Source organism: Piliocolobus tephrosceles, chromosome 10 (assembly GCF_002776525.5).
Source record: "Piliocolobus tephrosceles isolate RC106 chromosome 10, ASM277652v3, whole genome shotgun sequence".
Classification (NCBI taxonomy): Eukaryota; Metazoa; Chordata; class Mammalia; order Primates; family Cercopithecidae; genus Piliocolobus; species Piliocolobus tephrosceles.
The window spans coordinates 58,545,170-58,568,424 of record NC_045443.1 but is presented as its reverse complement, the minus strand read 5'-3'; positions in this window follow the sequence as shown (position 1 = coordinate 58,568,424).

Below are 23,255 nucleotides of genomic sequence, written 5' to 3'. Positions count from 1 at the left end.
AAATGATGTGATTAGATTTACCTATTGAGAAGATAACTTAGCTGCAGGGAAAGAACTGGCTTGTGGGAGAAAAGGTGAGATGAAATATGACCAAAGAGGCTATTGAGGCAGCATAAAGAACAAAGACTATTTGGATTAGTGAGTTAGCAGTCATGCTGGAGAGAAATAGATGCATTCTTGAGATGTGTGGAAGGCAAAATTGATGTAACTTGATGATAAGCTGAATGTGAGACTAAGTGGAAAAACTGCTCATTAAACACAAACAACTTGTATTTTAGGGATTTTGTGTGAAAGAATCGATTTTGGAAAAGTGTGGAAGTTGAGTTTTAGACCTATTGATTTTAAAGTGTTTTTGAGACATCTAAAATAAATGTTTAGAAACCCTTATTGTCAATTGTCAATATCTTGGCCCATTTTGTGCTGCTATAGCAGTATACCTGAAACTGAGTATTTCTGGAAACTGGGAAGTCTAAGGTCAGGGTACAACTAGGTTCAATGTCTGGTGAGGTCATTCTCTTTTTCCAAGATGAAGATTTGCATACTGTGTCCTCCAGAATCAAGGAACCCTTGATCCTCATGTGGCAGAAGGTGGATGGACAAAGAAACAACTAGGGTTGAAGTTACCCTTTCATAATGGCATTAATCTCACCCACAAGGGCAGAGTCATTATGGCTCCAGCACCCTGCCAAGGTCCCATCCTCCAGTACTGTCATGTTGGTAAAAACACAGATTTTGGAGGGGACAAACCTTAAAACCATAGCAGTTACCATTTTTAAATATAGAACTCAAAGATATGATACAGCTTGAAGATACTTATTTCTGAAATCCACTTCAAAAATTGACTGATAAAATATGTGACAAAAAAGTAATTAATATTCCTTCCAATATTCTTATTTAAGGGAAGTAAAATAGTCCTTGTAAGAGAATGGCCAAAGGACATATCTCACTTCACTGGGGAAAATGTTTGTCTAAGTCACAAACTAGTCCCCCCCCCCCCCCCCCCCGTCTGTGGCAGTATCATTGCTAACAGCTTTATTTATTTATTTATTTATTTATTATTATTATACTTTAAGTTCTAGGGTACATGTGCATAACATGCAGGTTTGTTACATATGTATACTTGTGCCACGTTGGTGTGCTGCACCCATCAACTTGTCATTTACATCAGGTATAACTCCCAATGCAATCCCTCCGCCCTCCCCGCTCCCCATGATAGGTCCCGGTGTGTGATGTTCCCCTTCCCGAGTCCAAGTGATCTCATTGTTCAGTTCCCACCTATGAGTGACAACATGCGGTGTTTGGTTTTCTGTTCCTGTGATAGTTTGCTAAGAATGATGGTTTCCAGCTGCATCCATGTCCCTACAAAGGACACAAACTCATCCTTTTTTATGGCTGCATAGTATTCCATGGTGTATATGTGCCACATTTGCTTAATCCAGTCTGTCACAGATGGACATTTGGGTTGATTCCAAGTCTTTGCTATTGTGAATAGTGCTGCAATAAACATACGTGTGCATGTGTCTTTATAGCATCATGATTTATAATCCTTTGGGTATATACCCAGTAATGGGATGGCTGGGTCATATGGTACATCTAGTTCTAGATCCTTGAGGAATCGCCATACTGTTTTCCATAATGGTTGAACTAGTTTACAGTCCCACCAACAGTGTAAAAGTGTTTCTATTTCTCCACATCCTCTCCAGCATCTGTTGTTTCCTGACTTTTGAATGATTGCCATTCTAAGTGGTGTGAGATGGTATCTCATTGTGGTTTTGATTTGCATTTCTCTGATGGCCAGTGATGATGAGCATTTTTTCATGTGTCTGTTGGCTGTATGAATGTCTTCTTTTGAGAAATGTCTGTTCATATCCTTTGCCTACTTTTTGATGGGGTTGTTTGTTTTTTTCTTGTAAATTTGTTTGAGTTCTTTGTAGGTTCTGGATATTAGCCCTTTGTCAGATGAATAGATTGCAAAAATTTTCTCCCATTCTGTAGGTTACCTGTTCACTCTGATGGTAGTTTCTTTTGCTGTGCAGAAACTAAAGAGCTTCTGCACAGCTAACAGCTTTAGACTCAGACATGTGGTCTGGAGTAAGAGCCAAACAGCTGCAGTCTGAGCTCAAAGTCAGTTTTTATTGTTGGCACACCTGATTGTGAGGGTGGAACAAGTCTTTTTCTCTTCCAGTCACAAATAAGTGAATAAACATCCTTGATCATTTTTTTAATACTAATTTAAAACCAAATGTTTTTGTTTTTACCATTTTACCATTAGAACTTTGTATAATACATATTCCATGAGGGCCAAGATTGCACTGTAGGTAGATTAGACATACCACACTGTTTCAGTGTTTTTATTTTTTATGCCATTGTTAAATATCTATTTAGTCCTATTTTTTGATTGTTGGAATTTGATCAGCTTCCCAAAACTAAGGGAAATCATGCCAGAACTAATAGGAAAATGTTTCACATGTGAAGAAGCTAAGGCAGGAAACCATTCTAAAGAGTTCCCTGGAGTGACTGGGAGGAGAATGTTATGAAGATACACTTGTAATTACCTGTCTCTAAAGAAAGAATGGCCATAACAACACAAACTCACTTTTATGACTTATAAAATTATACCTTTAAAGACGTAATGACAACCCCATAATGATGTGAATAGGTAAGATCCAAGTTTGAAATAGTATGTCAAAGCCTAAAATGCCAGGAGACACTAGGACATCCATCATTTCAAGTGAAGTGTGTGAGTCAAAGAAACAAATTGTTACATCACTGACACTTTGACCTACTCCACACCTGTCTACATATGCAATAACTTCATTGTTTATGTTTTGAAAAAAATGCACTCATTCTCTTGGAGTTTACTCAACATTCCTTTACTAAATATACAATTGCAATCTAACTTAGCCACTTTGTAATTACAAAAGGTATTCAACAGTGTACCAAAAAGAATATTGTTTCATGTCAGGGATGCTTTATATTTTATGCTTAATATTTTCCTACAAAATTTGAAATTTTATTTAATAATTGATTAGTAGTTTACAATTAAGAAAACTTCTGTATATATGGTCTATTTTTTCTTGAAGACTTCATTTTTTTTTTTGCTATAAAATACCTTTTTCCTAATTATTTTATGAATTTAAACCAATTCCCAATGAATATTATGTGGAACTTACAGATTTGATTCTGACATTCCTCTAGATACAAGGATGGTGAAAAATAAAAACAACAAGGAGAATCTCATCCTGTCACAAACCAGCTATTATATAAACAGTTAATTTTTCTGTTAAATCTCTACTTAATTCTACCCCACCCTGTCTTTCCACAAATAATTTTGGAAATATTTGACAAATGGTGTGAGCATAGGAAAATGGAGTAGGTCAGTGTTATGAAAGAGATGTTAAGAATGATTTAGGTATAATTAGGGAATTATATGAGATACTGACATTAAAAAATTTCTGGAAAAATAATGGGCTATGCTAAAATAAATAGTGTTGAATAATTGACTATTTGAACAAAAGTGGAATTCTACCTCAAAGCAGAATACATTAAAATTTGATTAAATATCTACCTTTAAACAATATCAAAAACGAGAAAATTGTCTCTGGAAGTACAGAACACAAAACTGATAATGTGTTTACCTTTGCAGGGTGTGGGTCGAGTGTGTCAGGAAACTTAATTGTCACTTTATAGCTTTTTTCATACTTTAAATTATTTATCATTGTTTGTATTGCCTACACCAATAAACTCAAGCCCAGACTCAACAGTGACACTTTGGGGAATGAATTTTATTAAATAAGAAATTTAGAAATAAGAAATGAGACAAATATTAACATGAACCTATGAAAGTACTGGAAAACATTTTGACTGGAGGAAAGGACAGGACTTTCTAAGTCATTATGTCATTAATTTCAGTGGTGATAAAATCATAAGCAGATTGAACTTAATAAAAAAACAAAACTCTTCAGTTGAAAATCATTCACTAGCAAAACAAAAAGAAAAGCAACCAATTGGGAGAAGATTTTTGTAACAAGTAGAGCCAGGTGCTGTGGCTCATGTCTGTAATCCCAACACTTTGGGAGGCAAGGCTGGCAGATTGCTTGAGATCTGGAGTTTGAGACCAGCCTGGGCAACATAGCAAGACCCCATCTCTACAATAAATGGAAACAACACACAAATAGCCAGCAGTGGTGGTATGCACTTGTAGTCCTAGTTACTCGGGAAGCTGAAGCAGGAGGATTTTTTGAACCCGGGAAACAGAGGTTACAGTGACCTATCATCCCACCACTGCATGCACTCTAGCCTGGGGGACAGAACAAGACTCTGTCTCAAAAAAAAAAAAAAAAAAAAAACAAGTGCTCCATTTTACTATCTACGACGGTACACTGAAAAGTCTAAGGAATTGCTCAATACCCAGGCTGTGGGAAGTTCAGTTAACCAGGACCTCTCCTCACACCCAGCATCAGGAGTTTGTGGCATTCTTTCTGGAATGTTGATACCAATGGAAATTTTTCTTAACTGCTTCTGGGCTTGTTTCTTCATTCACATTTCTCCTATGAGAAAGAATGTGATTGGCTCACCTTCAAATTGCATGTCTCCCTCTGTTGTTGCTGACCATGAGAACTTTTTGTGATGATCCATTATGGTAGCTACTAGCCACACATTGATATTTGGTACTTGAAATAGGACAAGTATAACTGAGAAGCTGAATTTTAAATTTTATTAAACTTTATGAATTTAAATTTAAATAGCCACACATGAATAGTTGCACTATTCACTATTCTAGTGATAGTGATATTCAGCACTAATAGTGCAACTCTAGGCTATGGGCAAAAAAGTAGTGCTGCAGAGTTTTGCGGCATAGATAAGGTTGCTCAGGAAATTCTAAAAAAGGGAAATTTCTGTGAGTTGGGTTTACAATATACACTTACTTGTACTCAAGTGGGGAGATAAAAATAATAATAATTACCACTTATCACTGGCTGATATTCTCTTCCAAGCACTGGAATAAACGTTTTATGTGGATAATTTAATAAATCCACAAAACACCTTAAGAGGTAGAAACGCTTACAAGAATTCTTATCATAAAACTGAGCTTTGAGAACTTGAATAATTTACTGAGCTACTAAGGTAACATAGCTACTAAGATTTGAAGTTATTTCAACCCAGGCAGTCTAAATGTAGAACATGGCTCTCAAACTGAAGTTGCTGTTCAGTTTGTTTGCTGCAGTCTTTACCTCAAGTTTCCCCAACACTCTACGTTTCTGAGCGTTTCTCAGATAACCTTAGCTGTCTATTCATATTTGAAAGCAAGATTACAGAATAGCTGATTGGAACATCGATTCTTACTCCCTTTGGATTATCTGTTTCCGTGCCTTGGGTCTTTCTTTTTTCTTTTTTTAGTCTTTCATTTGGGGAGCATATCATTAAGAAACATGCTGAAAAATGTTGAAAATATCATAGTAATACAAATCAACATCTCAAGAGTGAGTATGAAGTGTAAATTTATACTACCCACTTGTAAATGTATCTTTAAGGAGAAACTGATATTACAATGCTCTGGAACATTCTCAGTGCTAAGAAAAGTACATAAAAAATGAATGAATGTGAGACTAAATCCTTTATAATAAAATGCAAAAATATTGCATCTGGTTAAACACAGAAATAAGAGTGCTTTATTATCCTTGTTGCAAACTTATTCTGTAAAATATTTAATCATAAGAAAGATTTATGATATATTTTTTAAAAGCAAGAAACCAAGAAAAATTAAAAGTTAACATATTTAGCACACAACTCCAGCAATTTAAAGGAAAAAAAGATAATCTTAAAAAAACTAAAAAGGTATAAATTATTTTAAAAACTAGAAGAAATAAACAACACAGAAAAATACAATAGATGGCATCAGTAATTTAAAAAAATTGTTTAGAAGTAGGGCGCAGTGGCTCACACCTGTAATCCCAGTACTTTGGGAGGCCGAGGCGGGCGGATCACGAGGTCAGGAGATCGAGACCATCCCGGCTAACACGGTGAAACCCCGTCTCTAATAAAAATGCAAAAAATTAGCCGGGCGTGGTGGCGGGTGTCTGTAGTTCCAGCTACTCGGGACGCTGAGGCAGAAGGATGGTGTGAACCCGGGAGGAGGAGCTTGCAATGAGCTGAGATCGCGCCACTGCACTCCAGCCTGGGCGACTGAGCGAGACTCCGTCTCAAAAAAAAAAAAAAAAAAATTGTTTAGAGACTACAATACAGAAAAATTCTGGGAACGTCTATCAGGAGAAAAATAGGTAAGGCATAATTAAGCAATACTTATATACTTATATTGAAGAAGACACAATTTTGACATGATAAATTTGTAAAAACATAATGAGGTGCTTTAAATGATTTTGAACCAATACATTTTAAATCTTAGACAGAATGGGTATTTTTAAAAACCTGTATGTATTTAAGAACAAGAAATGATCAGCTTTAATAGGTCTAAAATCTTTGAAGAAAAGAAATTAGAAATCTGCCCACAAAAAAAGCACAAGACTAGATGCTGTTATAGGCAAGTTTACGGAACCTTTGAGAAACAGACACTTAAGTTCTAATCACTTGAATAATTAATATATGAACTTTCTTTGGTTCATATTTGCATACTGTATCTTTTCCTAGCCTAGTCATTTCAAACATTCTATGTCCTTATAATTAGGCATATCTCTTAAAAGTAGCATAAAATATACGCTATTATATATCTGTTATAAACAAATGGTTCCCAATAATGGACAGAAAACTTTACCTCATCCACAACTAAAGTTAAAATTTCATACTAAACCCACAGAAGAAATTCACAAGGCTGGTGGCCCAGTGGAGCAGGAGTGGAAGTAGTAAGAGAAACGTTTGTATAATTAATGGGGTGACAATGGAGATTAGATTATGTAAGGCCTCTAGGCTATTATAGGAAAAATAGATTTTTGTTAAATTTCTCAGCTTTCCTCTTATCCTCCTTTTCATTCCTTTCTTGTTTGTTATGTTTTTATTCCTTGATTTGTGGATTCACTTTGTGGCTCTTTTATCTAATATATTGGGAGAATTATCCAATTTGTTCATTTTTAAACAGTCTCATTCTCTGTTTTATAATATAATGCAGTGATGTCTCTAAGATATTTTCAAAGAGACTGAATATTTTAATGGACCGTGACTAGAATATATGTAAAAACAGAACCCAGACCCACAATCTGCAGCAACCAGCTCAGGAAGCCCAATCATAACCTTTGTAGCAAATTGTCCAGGAAGTGAAACCACAACCTTCATAGCAATTGACCAAACATAGCAGGAGTTGATTAAATAACTTTCATGTTCCCTGTGTTTTTCCTAATTTTGTTTTACCTTCAACTTAAGATCAACCTCCAGCTTCCTCATGTCAACAGCTTCTAATCAGGACATATCTGAAATCTTCTTTTTTTCCACTATAACTTTTTTCACTCTTTGTCTGCCTTTGAGTCTCTACCAAATGCAAGTGATAGTGACTGACTCCTTTGCAAGTCCAGATAAGTCACCTTTGCTTGGTCTTATTTGGGTGGTGTTCATTTATTTTCATAGATTTATTACTAATTTTCAATTAGTAATTTATTCCTTTCTTAAGCCCAAAAGTTATTTTATATTATTTGGTTTTCATACATAGTGACTTTTTAAATTATTCTTTAACAATGAATGTGTAATTTAATATTATAATATTGAAATGTTGAATCTTCTTTCCTTCATTTTTGAAGCTTCCTTCTTGGGGCTTAGAATGTGTTATTTCATAAATATTCTATGTGTGCTTGAAAAGAAGGTGCATTCTCTATGGGGTATAGAGTTCTATGAATATTTAAGAACTGGAACTTAGCATTTGTATTGTTTATATCAGGAATTGGCAACTTTTTCTTTAAAAAGCCAGATAGTAACTTTTAAAAACAGTTTTATTGAGATATAAATCACATACAGTACATTTCACTTAAATTTTACAACTCAATGGTTTTTAGCATATTCACAGACTTTTACATCGATCACAATCAATTTTAGAATATTTTTACTACTCTCAAAAGAAAGCTTGTGACCATTTTTTTGCTACATGGGTCAAATGGCCTCTGTGAAACCTACTCTACTCTATCATTGTAGTGCTAAAGCACTAAATATAGACTATGTGTCCCAGTAAAGATTTATTTACACAAATACGTGATAGGCAGGATTTGGTCCACGGTCCATAGTTTGCCAAATTCGGATTTAAAGATATTAATATCTCTCTATCATACCAGCTTTTGCTTGATATATTTTGAAGCTGAATTTTTAGATACCTATGCTACTATGGTAGTAGTATCTTTCTACTCTACTTTTCGTTTTATAAGCATATAATTTCTTTCTTTGATTTATGATTTTTTTTTTGCTTTGTTTTTTTTCAGATATTAAGATTGTTAGGCTGATGTCATTTTAATTCATTTTTGCCTATTCTTTTTTAAATCCCTTTATCTTCAGTCCCACTATTGCTTTTTATATGTGTGCCACTTGACGGCAATGTATACCTCAATATTATTTTATTTTTCATTCTGTCTAAGAGCATCTGGATTTTAATAAGTGAGTCTTGAAAAGTTTTCAATTACTATACTTCTCTGTGTTATTGTTTCTCTCTATTTCTGTTTTCCATTGAATAGATGAAATTTTATTCTGTCAGCTTATGTATTCTTTATTTTTATGGTAATTGACCTTAATTAGAAAAATTCTTATTGAATACTCTTACGTGTCTTTTCCCACAATCTCTGGATTTGTTTCCCTTATTATCTGAGGACTTCATCCAACATGTCTTCCTGGTAGATCTTCATGAGATCAATCATCTCAGGAATGCATGGAAATATTTTTATTATGCCATGTTTTCAAATAATAATTTAGCTAGACATAAAGTTACAAGCTCAAAGTTATTTTTCTTCTATTCTTTAAAAATTCTATTATCATCTTGTTTCCAATATGCTCTCGAGAAACATGATGTCAAACATTGTGATTACTTGTCTTTTCCAGTGTATCTTTTAAAAATTTATTAGAATTAATAACAGCCTCAGTTTTAATATGCTGCTTTTTATCTAGTAATAATTTCCTCACATCTTTTTGCCAGAGATGTAATCCTCTCAATATAAAAAAAATCAGATGATCCAGCACATCAATTTTTTCTGTTTAACACATTCTTACTGGAATCCTACATCCTTCTTTTCTTATCGGAACTGGTTGATCACTAAGCCTCATGCACAATTCTTATCTTTGTGCTTCTCTTTACCCTTATGCTGGCAATTTCCTTAGCCTCACAGCTGTGCTGGATTTCTACATCCTAGATGTTATGTCTTTTTCCTTTTATTCATTTATTTTGGTTAACACATTATCCTCATAATAGAGGGATTTTTCCCCTGAGAAAGGAGAGTGCAACATAAAATTAGTGTATACATCTTCATCTATATATAGTATATGTATGTATGTGTATGTGTGTAAGTAAATATAAAACTGTGACTTCATACTGATACTTCCAATACATGTCTATACCACAGGGCACATTCTAGCCCTTTGTATTTATGACTGCTTTCTACAATAGTAAGAAACCTGTTCTCATTGTACAATATATAGTTATTTGCTTAAACCTAGAATATACATAAAATGACCTTAGAATTGTTAAATAGGGTGCAATATTTGTGGAGAGTTCTTTTTTTATGTTTAGCCTTAGAGAGTATAGTCAAAATATAGTTTTACAGCATTATTTATGTTTATTTTCCTCGTGTCCCTTCAGTGAGTTATATTGTTCGTTTATAGTACAGCAAAGTTCATTTGTTGCTGTTTTTATTTTATTTGACCTTCCTCCCCACCTTTATTAATTCTTTTAAATACAACTAGGGTTGCCAGGTGTAGCAATCAATTAATCAATAAAAAAGAAGGAAAGAAGAAAGGAAAAGAGAGATAATGTATTTTTTTCTGACAACCGTAGGTATGACTACAATTTACAGATTAGTTCTTGTTTTTTATACTTTATGCCAAGCATTTTTTTCTTTTTTTCCTTCTCTTTATGCATTCTAACTTTTTTCAAGTATTTTAAGCGTGCATGTTTCCATGTTCTGCAGCATCATATCTTCTCTTTACTCATACCAACACATGCTTTAACAATCTTCTGCATTCATCTCATGGTATGTTTGCTTTCTTTTCTTATTTTAGGGGCTACCATCCTTTCTCTTTGTCTTTATTTTACCATTTTTAACTTGTTCCTTTTGATCTAATTTTTATTGAAACTATCTTCTATATTCTGTTTATGACTTCATTATTCCTTTTGACCCAAACACATGATTCCTAAAATGTTATTTCCTGCTGTTAATAGTTTGGGTATTCCCTTATTCTTCTGGGTTTTCAGAGTAATGATCCTTTTGCTTGTGCTTCAAATTATTTTAGTAGTCTTGTTACTTTTTTCCTAGTTATATATTCTGAAATAAGGGATATTATCTACATGTGGTAAATGTATAGGTGAGTAGAGCCTGTGAAACACTTTTATCATTCCTAACTGTCCATTTGAGCCAATGCAGATTCATTTGTTCAAATCAAAATTTGGAGAACAGTCTCTCACTCCATTTCTAATGTCTTTCAATTGTTTGTCACATGTGGATTAAAATTAAATCTTCTATGACTTTTAGAATTTTTTACTATGACAGAATTAAATATAGTCTGTAGTTCTTTGAAATACTATGATGTAATCTATGCACCCATAATCATGTCTGAGTGATATTCCTGAGTCTTTACTGAGTTGTAGAAATGTATTAGTCTGCTATAAATTCCAGGAAGAATTGCACTGCCAAATGATCTCCTCTTCCCAAAATATTGCATTTCTGGAGTTGTAATATTCAAATGGATATAGAAATAACAGAGGTGAGAGGTTGTAGGACCCAATGATAAGTCAGAAAATTGTTTACAGTTCAGCCAAGCAGGGTCTCATGCTTTCATTTATTCCACATTTTTAATATTCTAAATATATGAAAAATTATTTATTTTGTTAATGGCATGATTATTGAGAATTGTCTAAAGATTGTGAAAATCATTTTTATAAAACGTTTCTCTACTTATTAAATTTGTATATGTTGTGCCGTACATTACCTTGCAAAGCTTATAGTAATTTTTGCACCTGTTTAGTTAAAAGGTGACCTTTTTAGAATTCAGAGAATATTTGTCAAATTTGGGAAAGATGGATCCCAACATCTATTTATACAATATTTTGAATTCTTCATCTGCTTTACTTAACAAATAAAACTGTAATTGTTATTACTATGTTGTTTTTTGATAGAATAAATATTTTTATTATATAATTCATTCCAGATTTAATTTAGCCTCATGCTAACAAGGAAGATAGAGTTATTTAACTGCCCTCTTTAGATTGGCAGCAAATGGATCTGGAGCAGACAGAAAGAGAACTGGTTATCTGGTGATGCGTGTTGATGAACTAAAGGGATGTACATATTAATTAGTGAGATAGCATGGCATGTCACTGACTGAAAGTAGAAATTACACCCAAAGTGGCCAAAGCAACAGTGCCCATTTGGTTCCTGGGAAATATGATCAGGGCAGAGTAGGGTACAAGAAAGATGTAGATTAGGGAAGAAGGTGAATAGAGCTTTTAGTGTGTTGCCAGTGCTGTGCTGCATATGACTGGGCTGGATCCATTTAAATCTTGGCATAGGGAAGACACTATGGAATTGCCAAGGACGTATCTTTAAAAAACATAAACATAAAGTAATTAGCTGACTGTCCTACAATACGCAACAGCCAGAAAAATGCTTTAATTGTCAGAAGTTAGGCATGACTTCTCATCAGTAGGTTTCAAGAGTGCTTTCAGAAATGCAGCTCAATCTGCTTAGGATTCTAAACTGAGAAAGAACGGTCTTGTCTAAAGTTCGTACAGTTGAAAAGGTTCAGTTGAGGGTAAATTTTGTTTCAGAAGGCAAATTTGGCCTTAGGGGAAACTCTCATATGGTCAGGGAGTAAGTCAAGTCCCGTGGCTTATTTGGCTCAGGTACTTATTGCACTTTAAATCTTAAATAGCCAAATCTCTGAACACCTGCTATATATTTAATGGGACCCTAATGATACAGAACATCTTTAAAGTCAGACTTTTAAAAATTAATATACTGAAATGAAGATCGGTTTTTCTTCAAATATTGGATTTTTTTTCTTTTAAGACTTTTAATTATCTGTTGGAGAATAAATACTTTGAATTTTTGAAAATGTTTTAAATGTAACTATATTAATTTTGATTTTTATATATTTTAACTAAATAGCCCTATTATAGTAAACACTATAAGTATATTAGTAGAGCTTGTAAAAATATAATTAACAAGTAGAGATTTTGATGGATTGCAATGACCTCGCACAAATATTTTGCACACATTCATCTGTATAAAAGTTAAACAACTTTTTTATTTTAAAATATCCCACAGAAATGTTGTGATATAGATGATTTTTGATAGATGCTTAGGAAATTATTTTAATAATGGTGGATAGCATAGTGTGGAAAGAGATATGAAATATGTTTGCAGAGCAATAAAATAAATAAATTAAATTTATTGTTTTGTTTGTATGGCTTTCGTTGCAACCACATTCTTTGCATAAGGATTAGGTACTGCGTAACTTTCCTCTAGATCGTTAGTTGCGAACAGCCATTTTGCTGGATGACTATTTAATTTCAGTTAATAAAATATGTAGGAATTGTTTACATATTGAGACTTTCTAACAAATTAACGTATTTGTTTGGCAATTAGGTTTATATGAAAAATTAAATAAGCCACAAGTTTAATTCTGTCCAAAAACTTTCACCTTTTGATTCTTACCATAGTTATTAATTAGCTAAATTGGCTAATTATTAATGTAATTTTTCATTTTGTTTTATTTTCCTGGCTCACACTCTGGGAGAGATCTGAGTAATTAGATAAATGTGTACAATATAGAAATAAAAAAGATATGGTGTTGAACACATGATTAAAACTGGTAATAGTAATCTAAGTTTCATATGATATGCAGAAATAGATCAACAAGTGGGTTAAATGAAATCAGACTTTTAATATATGGAGTTATATTTAGGGAATGCAATTTGGATAATGACATATCTGATGCTATTAATAAAGATGACTATCATACTGTAAAAAACCTCGCAACCACAAAATATGGCATGTTTAAAAATAAAATCTCATTTTAAATTTAATTTCACTGAACATAACCAAAACTATGATATAGTGGAGAGATGCTAAAAAACATTCCAAATTGCTGTTACGGGATCTTTGGGGTGTTGCTTTACTGGCTGAAAACTCCTGTGGCCGGTGGCGCCTTTGCCTAAGTTTTGCTCAGGTCCACTGGGTTCATTCCACCCACTTGGCATGGCAGGCTGTACTCAGCTCATGCTACCAGCCTGGGTCCCGTGCCTGCCAAAGGAGAGTAAGGCATGGAATGGCAAAGGGTGTGTGAGTGAGCATGGAGTCCAGCCACTGTGCAGTCAGACACGAGCAGGTCCACCACAAGCAGCTTCCAGAGCTGGCACCAGGAAACACAGTGGTGCCTAGAAGCTTGAAGATGCCAGGAACTGCAGGGCCCCAAAGAGGGAGTCACAGCCCTAGCTTGGGGAGCTTCCAGGTCTGGCATCCTGAAAGGGCACAGCTCTTCTCTCCTTCTCTTTGCCCACAAGGAGCATGTCTCAGTCCTGTGTGTGTTACAGCTCTTTGAGCCTCGCCGTTTGATGGGTCCCAAGTTCTAGCCCTGTGATCCAGGAAGAACGAGGTACACAGACAAGTAGAGGTTGAGCAAGATGAAGAAGAGCTTTATTGAGCAATAGAACAGCTCAGAGGTAAACACCACCGTGCTGGCTGCAGAGGGGAGTCGTGAGTGTGGGGTAGGAGCGGCTGCAGGAGGAGCAGTGAGGAGGGCAGGGGGACCCCGGTGCCCCACATCCCCTCTTCTTCACATCCCTGAGGGAGCCAACTGCACTCCCTGCCCTCACCCTCATGTAGCCAGATGGGACCTGCCCCAGGCCTGGAGTGTCCATAGCTCTGGACCACCGGCCCATGCCACTACTCTCACCTGCTGCTGCTGCGAGGAGGGTGTGGGAAGGAAGCAGATAATCCCTGGAGCCTGCTGCCCTGGGGGCCATCACAAAGGGGCTAGGGCAAGTTGCCTGCCTGTGGAGGAGCAATGTGGTTGGGCAGAGAAGGACCCTTAGAGCTGAGCCCAGGGCAGTGCCACACTTGCACACAGAAAGCGGATGCTGGGCCCAGGGTGCTGAGCTGGGGCTGTGCTTTGGGGACCTGGCACAGGAAGTGGAAGAGTGCTCGTTTTAGGGACTTGGCCAGCAATGTGGTCACCATGCCCACCCCACTGAGGGCACCGGGTTCCTGCACCTCAGGGGGAGGCCCCGCACAGGGTCACCTGGGGCCATGTCCCCAGGGTGTGACTCACATCAGGGTGACTGCTGGGTCTAACATTCCATATGGCTGGGCCAGAGCCTGTGATCTGCTCCTGGAGGCATCCCAGAGTCAGAGTCACAAGCTGGGTGGGTGGGACCCCCATCTTCCCAGGTGCAGTATTCGGGCATCTCTGCATTCTGCACCCTTGGGGACCTGTGAAGCCCCCTCCTGCCCCTGCAGGCTTGGGAGTGTTTGCTCCTGCTGCCTGGCCTCTTCCCATTCCCAGTGCCCTCTCTCATCTTGGAACAGGGTTGGGGCCAAGCCCAGACACTGTCACAACCAAGCTGGGTGTGCACATACTCGGGGCAGCACTAACACCTGAGGCCCCTGCCACTCAGCCCCCTCCAGATTTTGGTCACTGACAAGCATGGAAGGGAAGCTGAGGGAGTGCTGAGGGCAGTTCAGCACTGGCCTGCAGATGCCCATTGGCGTGAGCAGCCTGGGCACCATGGATGGCAGCAGGAGGCTGACAAGCTCCTGGGCAGAAGGGGGTAGGTCCCTGGCATGGCCCCACCTTCAGGCCCCATCTTCAGTCGGGACTTGTGGTGCCTTTTCCAGGCCCACTCATGGCCACCTATGAACCAATCAGCATGCACTTCCTCCCTTCTGAGGCTCATAAAAGCCCTGGTCTCAGTCAGAGCAGAGCAGAAGACAGAGAGATGATGGGATGACCAGCAGTGGAGAGGAGCTACCCTCTGCTGAGAGCTGTAGAGATGACAGGACAACCTGCCTGCAGAGAGGAGTCACTCATTCTGTGCACTCCTCTCTGCTGAAGGCTGCAGACTATGGGACAGCTAGCTGCGGAGATTGGCTACCCTGTCTGATAGATGCTCAACATTCATCAGGACCCCTGGCTATGGAGAGGAGCTGCTCACTTCTCTGAGCTGTTCTATTACTCAGTAAAACTCCTCTTTGTCTTGCTGACCCTCCAGTGTCTGCGTACCTCATTCTTCCTGGTTTCAGGACAAGAACTCAGGACTCACTGAATGGCAAGGCTTAAAAAAGCTGTAATACAATCATGGATGAAACATGCCCCCTGCTTGCCACATTGTGGGTGAAGAGAAGGAGAGAAGACATGTAGCACTTTAGGGAGCCCACATCTGGTAGCTCTTTGAGCCAGATGGATGCAGTGGCCATTCCACTGCCCAGGTTTCAGAAGCAAGCTCTTCTGTTCCCACTTCCTTACCTGGGTCGCCAAAGCGTGGTCACAGCTCTGCACTCCAGGTTGGCCCCAAAGCTCCGTATGCAAGTGCAGCACCACCTGGGGCCCAGCTTCACCCTGGGGCCCCTCTCTGTCTGCTCCTCCGTGCCCATCTGCACTGTCTGTCCCCACAGTGGCGGATGACTTGGATGGGCACCATCGTGGTGGGCCCTAGGGTGGAGGGCTCTGGGGGGTTCCCAGGGGCAGGTTCTGGGGACTGTCCACCTTCCCCTCAAGCCCTCCTGCAGTGGCGGTGGGCGAGAGCAGTGGGCCAGGTGCCAGACCTGGTTGCAGGTCCTGCCTGCTGCACGAGGGTAGGGGTGGTGCAGACGGCTGCCTAAGGAACATGGGGGCACAGGGGATGGGGTCACAGGGGTCCCAGTGCTGCCACTGCTGCTCCCACAGGTGGTCCTGCCACCACCAGGCAGAGCTTCCCCCTACATCTGGTGTGATGGCAGTGGCCACTCCTGACCTCCTGCCACTGGCGTATTATTATGTAAACAAAAACTTTGTAAAACCCCAGTGATCAAATTCTCTGAAACATTTACATACTTGGTTTTTTGTTGTTGTTGATTATTTGTTGAGACAGGGTCTCACTCTGTTGCCCAGACCTAAGTGCAGTGGCACAATCATGGCTCAGTGACCTTGAACACCTGGGCTAAAGGGATCCTCCCGCCTCAGCCTCCTGAGTAGCTAGGACCACAGGCACACAGCATCACAGCTGGCTAATTTTTATTTATTGTATTTTTTGTAGAGATGAGGTCTCTACGTTGCCCAGGCTAGTCTTAAACTTCTATCCTCAAGCAATCCCTCTGCCTTGGGCTCCCAAAGCACTGAGATTATAGACATGAGCCTATATGTGCTATAGCTCATATGTGCTACTGTTCCTGGACACATTTGTGTTTTTCGCTTCTAAAAATATGCCCCTATGGAGGTAATCCTTTCTTGTTGGGACCTCCCATTTTCCCTCTCAAAGAACTGTCAACATTTTTGGTCCCAAATCTTTTATGCCTGCATCTTCTCTTTTCATTTTCTTTGATTCAGTTTCTCTTGGCCACTCCTGAGGGTGGAACTGCGTCTTTTCTTTTCACTTTTCTTTGGTTCAGTTTCTCTTGGCCACTCCTGATGGTGGAATGCTTTTCTTTATCTATTGAGGATGTCATTACTTTCCCACAATCCACCCTTTATATACAGTTCTTAGGTGGTTCTTGCTTCTCTTTTTAAGGGTTAAAATTCATAGCAGTATAGAGAAAATTCATATTTGCAAGCATTATTTTATTATGAATGGACTTTGGTTGAATAAAACTAAAAGTATAATGAAATACATTTAAGATACAATTGAAGCATATTGCCATTTTTATCCATAGATTCTGATTCAAAAGGTCAAGGGTAGAAATCTGTATTTTTAGTAAATATCTCAGTTACTTTGATTGCAGAGAAGCAAGCAAATGGCAAATTCAAAGTTATAGGGACAAAAATACTAACGACAGACAAGAATTTACAGAAACAAACAGATTTATAAATCTTCTACACCTTCTAAAGTAATCACATATCTATAGTAGAGATACTATTTAAATTAATAAAGTTAAATTATACTTGATATATTCCATTTACTAAAAAAAAAATATGTGTTATAGCTAAGATTTTAATGTTAAAAATATTATTTGGAAAGAATAACCTTCAGCAGCTGAAAATTTCTTCACTCCAAACCATGCATTTGGTTATGCAGGACAAAGTAGTTATTTTGATTAGATTCTTTGGGCATTTTGCTATGAACTACATAACTCATGTGATACAAAGAATATCATTAATTAGGAACTTTAGCCAATCAAAGATGGACTTATGTAATATTACAGATTCTATTGGGATTGAAATATAATGGTCTTTTTTAGTACTTCCTGGCTATTGATTTTAACTATGATGCACTCACTGGTAGTCAAGAATAAAAATGTATTTCACCAAACATATTTAGTAGTTAGCTAGAAAATATGTTCGCGTTGTAACCATTCTAAACTTAAATATCAGATTTTAAAGAAAGAAAATAAGATTCATGACTAAAGTTTTTTGAGACATATAGATAAATATCAAGACATTTACAATATTTATTTCTCTTCTGTTTCTTATCCTGTTTTAGGAGAAGCAATACAATATAATTTAAGAGTGGTGGAGAGTTAAAATAGGCTTTCACTTACAAGCTTGAAGTTTGCTGCTGTATCAGCAGGTGTGTGGCTAGCCTCTGTGGTGAGGACACATGAGGGTTGTTTTTAGCTTGGATTGTGCCCTCCTAAAATAAATTGCATCTATTGGAGTTCTTGGTTTTGTTATTGTTGATGATGGTTATAGAAAAATGGCAAAATATAGCAAGTCATTTAAAGCTAGAGTAGACTATTTTGGATCATAGACTTATTATAATTGAAATAAAAGGGTAATAAATATTAAAATATTTACCCTTATAGTCCACAATTGTTGTTTTATTAGTGATGGTAGATAAACTTGCTCAATTCTGTATAATTGCAGATCATCTGTTGGTTTAGACCAGGGTACCAAATTAATTGCCTGGGTTTTATCACATCTTTACTGGTGACCACTTCTTTGAAAATATGATTATAACAGTGCAAAACTGTTACATGCATTAAGAAAACTAAAAATCTAAGCTCTTACAATGATGTAGCACTATCATTAGTATAAACAGAGAGAGCCTGTTTATTTATGATCAGAAATGCAGCCATTTTTATCTACTCTGTGTTCTAGCAGACTTTTTATTGGAAATTGTAACAAGCATGAAAGAATTGGATTTGGATGGCAATTAATTTTCATTTTCTAAACTACCCTCTGAAGGAAGTTCTAAATAAACAAAAGAAAAGACAATAAATAAGAACAAGAACAGTGACAAAAAAAGAGAATCAAGGGGCCTAGATCATTTACAAAATATGCATTGTGGTAGACCTGCGGTAATAGAGTATTGAAGATTTTACATTTCAAACAAGGTGAAGAGGGAAACATTTTTCAGGTTAGAACAAACATATACAAGAAAAGGAATCTAAAAACTGAAGAAATATAAGAGCTTGGTCATTGTGGGAGGAGGTTTATTTAACAAGGGTCTATAGTAGAGAATATAAATCTATAAATGAAAATTTATATTAGTATTATATATGGTAATATTTAACATAATTTATATAATATGTAACATCTTTAGATATTTTAAGCATAAGAAAATTTGAAAGTACAGAAAAAGCAAAATTAGACTTGTCTTTAGCTTCATGGAACTGCAAATACTGGAGATAACTTTGGGAAATGCTAGATATTACGTGGTTGATACAGAAATAATCAGTGACATGAGAATGGTTGTTTTTATTTAAAAAAATAAATACAATCATGTAAGTCTCCTCCATGATATACCTCTGACATAGATCTGAATGCCTTAATGTGGCACAAACTACCCTTTTTGGTTTGGTATATGCTATAAGCTTCACAAGTTCAAAGATCTCATGTTTTTTTAACCCATTGTAGCAGGAGAGAAAAAAATATATTTACATGTTAAAAATCACCTGTGGAGATTTAGCAAACCTTCCAATGCTGTATCTCTGTTCCATCAATAAGTAAGACTCTCCGGGAGTTAGACCAAAGCATAAACAGGTATTTTCTTCCATTTCATTATACGATGAAACATAGATCCGAAAAACTCACCACAAAGGTGTAAGTTACATGCCTTTGTACCCACCACACAGGCCAAAATATAGAATATTGTCAGTCCCATCTTAAAAACTCTTCCATATACTCCATTCCAATCATACCCATTTTGATGCCTCAAAAGTAACTACTATTTGACTCACACACTAATCAGCTTTGCATTTCTTACAGTTTTGTCAATCAAGAGAATATCTGGGACACCGTAATTTAGTGTTGCCCATTTAAAAAGCATTGTAATTTATTTTTCTCTTTTAACAATGTATCTATTGAAGAACCTGAGATACTGGAAGTTGAAAAATGGGGATATGCTAATTCAATAATATCTTTGTATCCATTAGTTGGTTATTCTATAGTAAAGTTAATATAGGAATGGCAAGATAAAGCCTTGATTTTTTTTTTAAATTTACCAGTTTTCAAGATAGTGGATTGTTTCCCTAAAATCTTCCACCCTCCTTAAATTATGATGCCTCCTCTTCATCTCTTGCCATGTCTACAAATTGTATTGCATTGCAATCCTTTTAGTATTTGCTATATATGTTGTTACCAACACTTCTTATGAATGTGTATCTTCCAGAAACTAAAGATGAAGAAAAACAAATTATTCTTCTGTATATTTTAGCTGTGTAAACCTTTCTTTTTATATGGTCCATGTTCTAGCCTGCTGACTTTCTTTTATTGGAGAAAACTGCTTGTAGTATAGAAATGATAAGATTTGGCTTGGTAAAGGATAGAGAAAATAAAAGCCTTTTTGCTTGGATATTAAATGCTTCATCATTTGTATCCTCTTTCTGGGCACTAAATACTACTGATGATAATGGCAAACATGGTATGGGTTGAGACTCAGATGACATGTGGTCAATCCATTTAAGTTCCCAAGAAAGAGATAGTAGGCCTGTAATAGTCCCCCAGGGAAACATAATATTACATTAACACATAGAACCAGGAGACAAGGAAAGAAAATGCCACCTGAGTTCCCACTCTTTGGAAGCTAACAGCAATTTCAGAAACTTATGCTGTGCTGTGGTTTTATGGAATTGCCACACTAAGCAACATGAAGAAAAGCCCTGAGGATGTCTTTGTAAGACTGATATCATCAGTTTGTTTGCCAGGAGACATTCTCTAATGAATCTAAGTGGGGCCAAAACAGACAAAACAGATACGAGACTCCAAATTTCTGGATGGAAGAGCCCTACTGGTGATGGGTAGCTTGGATCTGGGTCTCCCTTGCACATGGGGATGTCATTGTGTTTATTTTGGGCAGTGTATTACTTTAATGTTTACAAAAAAATGGTAAGAGGTTTACATCACATCATTATCTTATTATTTATAATATTAAAGTGATGTATACTCATTAAAATAAATTTAGCATAGAAAGGTACATTTTAAAAACTAAAAGTTCCCCAAATCTATCTTCTTTCAGCACCCCAATTCAATTATATTCATATAATCACTGCTAACATTTTAATGCATATCCTTGAAGAGATTTAAATATACATAAAGGATACATATTAATATATATCATTAACATAAACTTTAAAAATATATTGTCAGTAAGTTGATGGTTTTTTTTTTTTAGTTGAAATCATACCAAAGATAACTTTTCATATCAGTATGTATCTGCATACCCGCTTTGGTATTTCTTAACAGCTGTCATTGTTTCATTGTGTGGATATAGTAGCATATGTGTAACCAGAAACCTTTCCTTTGGATTTAGGTAATTTTCAGATTTTTTTTACGTATCCAATTCTGTCTTGAATTTCCTTATATATGTCTCTTTGCACACGTATGATAGTACATCAAACAGATGTTGCCAAATTGCCCTCCAGTTGACACTTCTGGCCACAGTATATGGACCGCCTATTTATTGGTCTTTACAACTCTGTTAAATTGAGTTGAAATGTGTCACCAATTCTTGTTCGTTTTCCTTTTTTTTTTTTTTTTTTTTTTTTTTTTTAGCCAGATAGACCATTTTTTCTTGTTCATATTGTTTTTACAGCAATGCGGAATAGTGGTTAAATGTTCAGGGTTTGGAGCCAGACTGTCTAAATCTCAATTCCAGCATTTAATAGCAGTGTGACCACATCCAAGTAACTTCTCTGCACCTCACTTTCTTCCTGCATAAAATTGGATGATAGTGATATTTTCTACAACTTGCTTTTGTGAGGATTAAACAGGTTAATATTTGTAAATCATTTTTATAGTTCCCAAGACACAATAAAGATATTATAAATATTTACCATTATTAATTTTTTTTAATAAAGGAACTACATAATTATGTTCTTTGTCCATTTTTTTCTGTTCATTTATTTGTCTTTTTATTGATTGCAATTGCAAGAGTTTGAGATTAAGAACACTAACCTTCTCTCTTCCCTGCATCTTCAAAATTTTAATTTTCTTAAGCAAGAACTATATCTCTTTGGATACTCAATAACAAACATATTTAAGCACTTTATCAAAATTTCCATTTATCTAATCATTTAAAATTTATTGAAACAAAAGCTTATTTATTTTCTATATATTGGGACAACACTGAGAATACAGAAGTGAAAAAGAAAACAGATCATCTTTGCTCTTCTGAAGTTATACTCCAGCAATAGATGGAAGTTGCCATTTTGATACAGTGCAGCAAATGAACATGATTTATGGTGGAAGAGGGTAAAAAGAGTCTTTTACGATGCCAGTGAAAATCAAGGTATGGATGGCATTCCAGCAAGAAGGTTGATTGTTTTTAGAGGCATGAAAGTATTCTCTGATGAATGACAATAGAAGACTATCATATTGGCCTTCTGGAATAAAGGCTCCATTCAGAGTTATTATTTTATTCAGTTTCCCATGGGCACAGATTATCTGAAGCCCAAAAACACTGACACTATTATTTGAGAAGATATGGTTAGAGGAACTAAAATTCCTTTAGGAAAAAGGGGGAGTATGTAGTAACTTCCATGAGAAGTTGAGAAGTTGAAATCACAAAGAATCTGTAGAACTTCTACCTATCCCTTTTTTTTTTTTTTCTTTTTTTTTTGGTGTGGCATTGACAGGATGTCTGTATAAATATTTACGTTTTCTTACCTTTGGGGAACAATAATTTACTTACTATTTTTCATAGCCTATAATCTCATATCATATCTTGTCATAATTTCCAAGAGTTTAGCTTTTGAAATAGAAACAATAACATGTCAAAATTGATGCATCTGATTTATTTAATTCAATAAAACACTTAAAATTTTGTACTATGTTAGCTATGTCAGAATTTAAATAAACTCTTTGTTTCTCAATCTTGAAAAGTTTTTCTTAGGTTTATTTGACACACACATAAATATTGTCTCCATAGACAGGAAATCCTCTACATGAGGTCAAAAATATGTCAATTTTTACCTGTTATTGTTTGAAAACTGTCTAATGTAAATATTTGGCTGTGGAAACTAAATATTTTTCATCTTACACAGCAAGACCCTATTTTAATTCTGAATGATCTAGGATTAAAATATTTTTATATTAGCTCTGAGTACACTTGGAAAGATAATAAATCATTGTTAGTCAGTGTGTACACCTCGCATTTTCATTCACAAAACAAAGTATCAAATACTACACAAACACAGAGCTTTAAAAAATAAATGTATACATACACATGTGTATACAAACACATATGAATTTCTATATTGTTTCATTTGGATTATTCTTTTGTTGTTCAGAATGTTGTCTTAGTCTTGAAATAGTAAATTCACATGCAGATTTGCTAAATCTCAAAAAAAAAATTCTGTAAAATTATTGCCCTTCCCTTCCCTCTCCTCTCCTCCCATCCCCTCCCCTCCCCTTCCCTCCCCTCCCTTCTCCTCACCTCCCCTCCCTTCCCCTCCCCTTCCCTTCTCTCTCCTCCCTTCTCCTCCCTT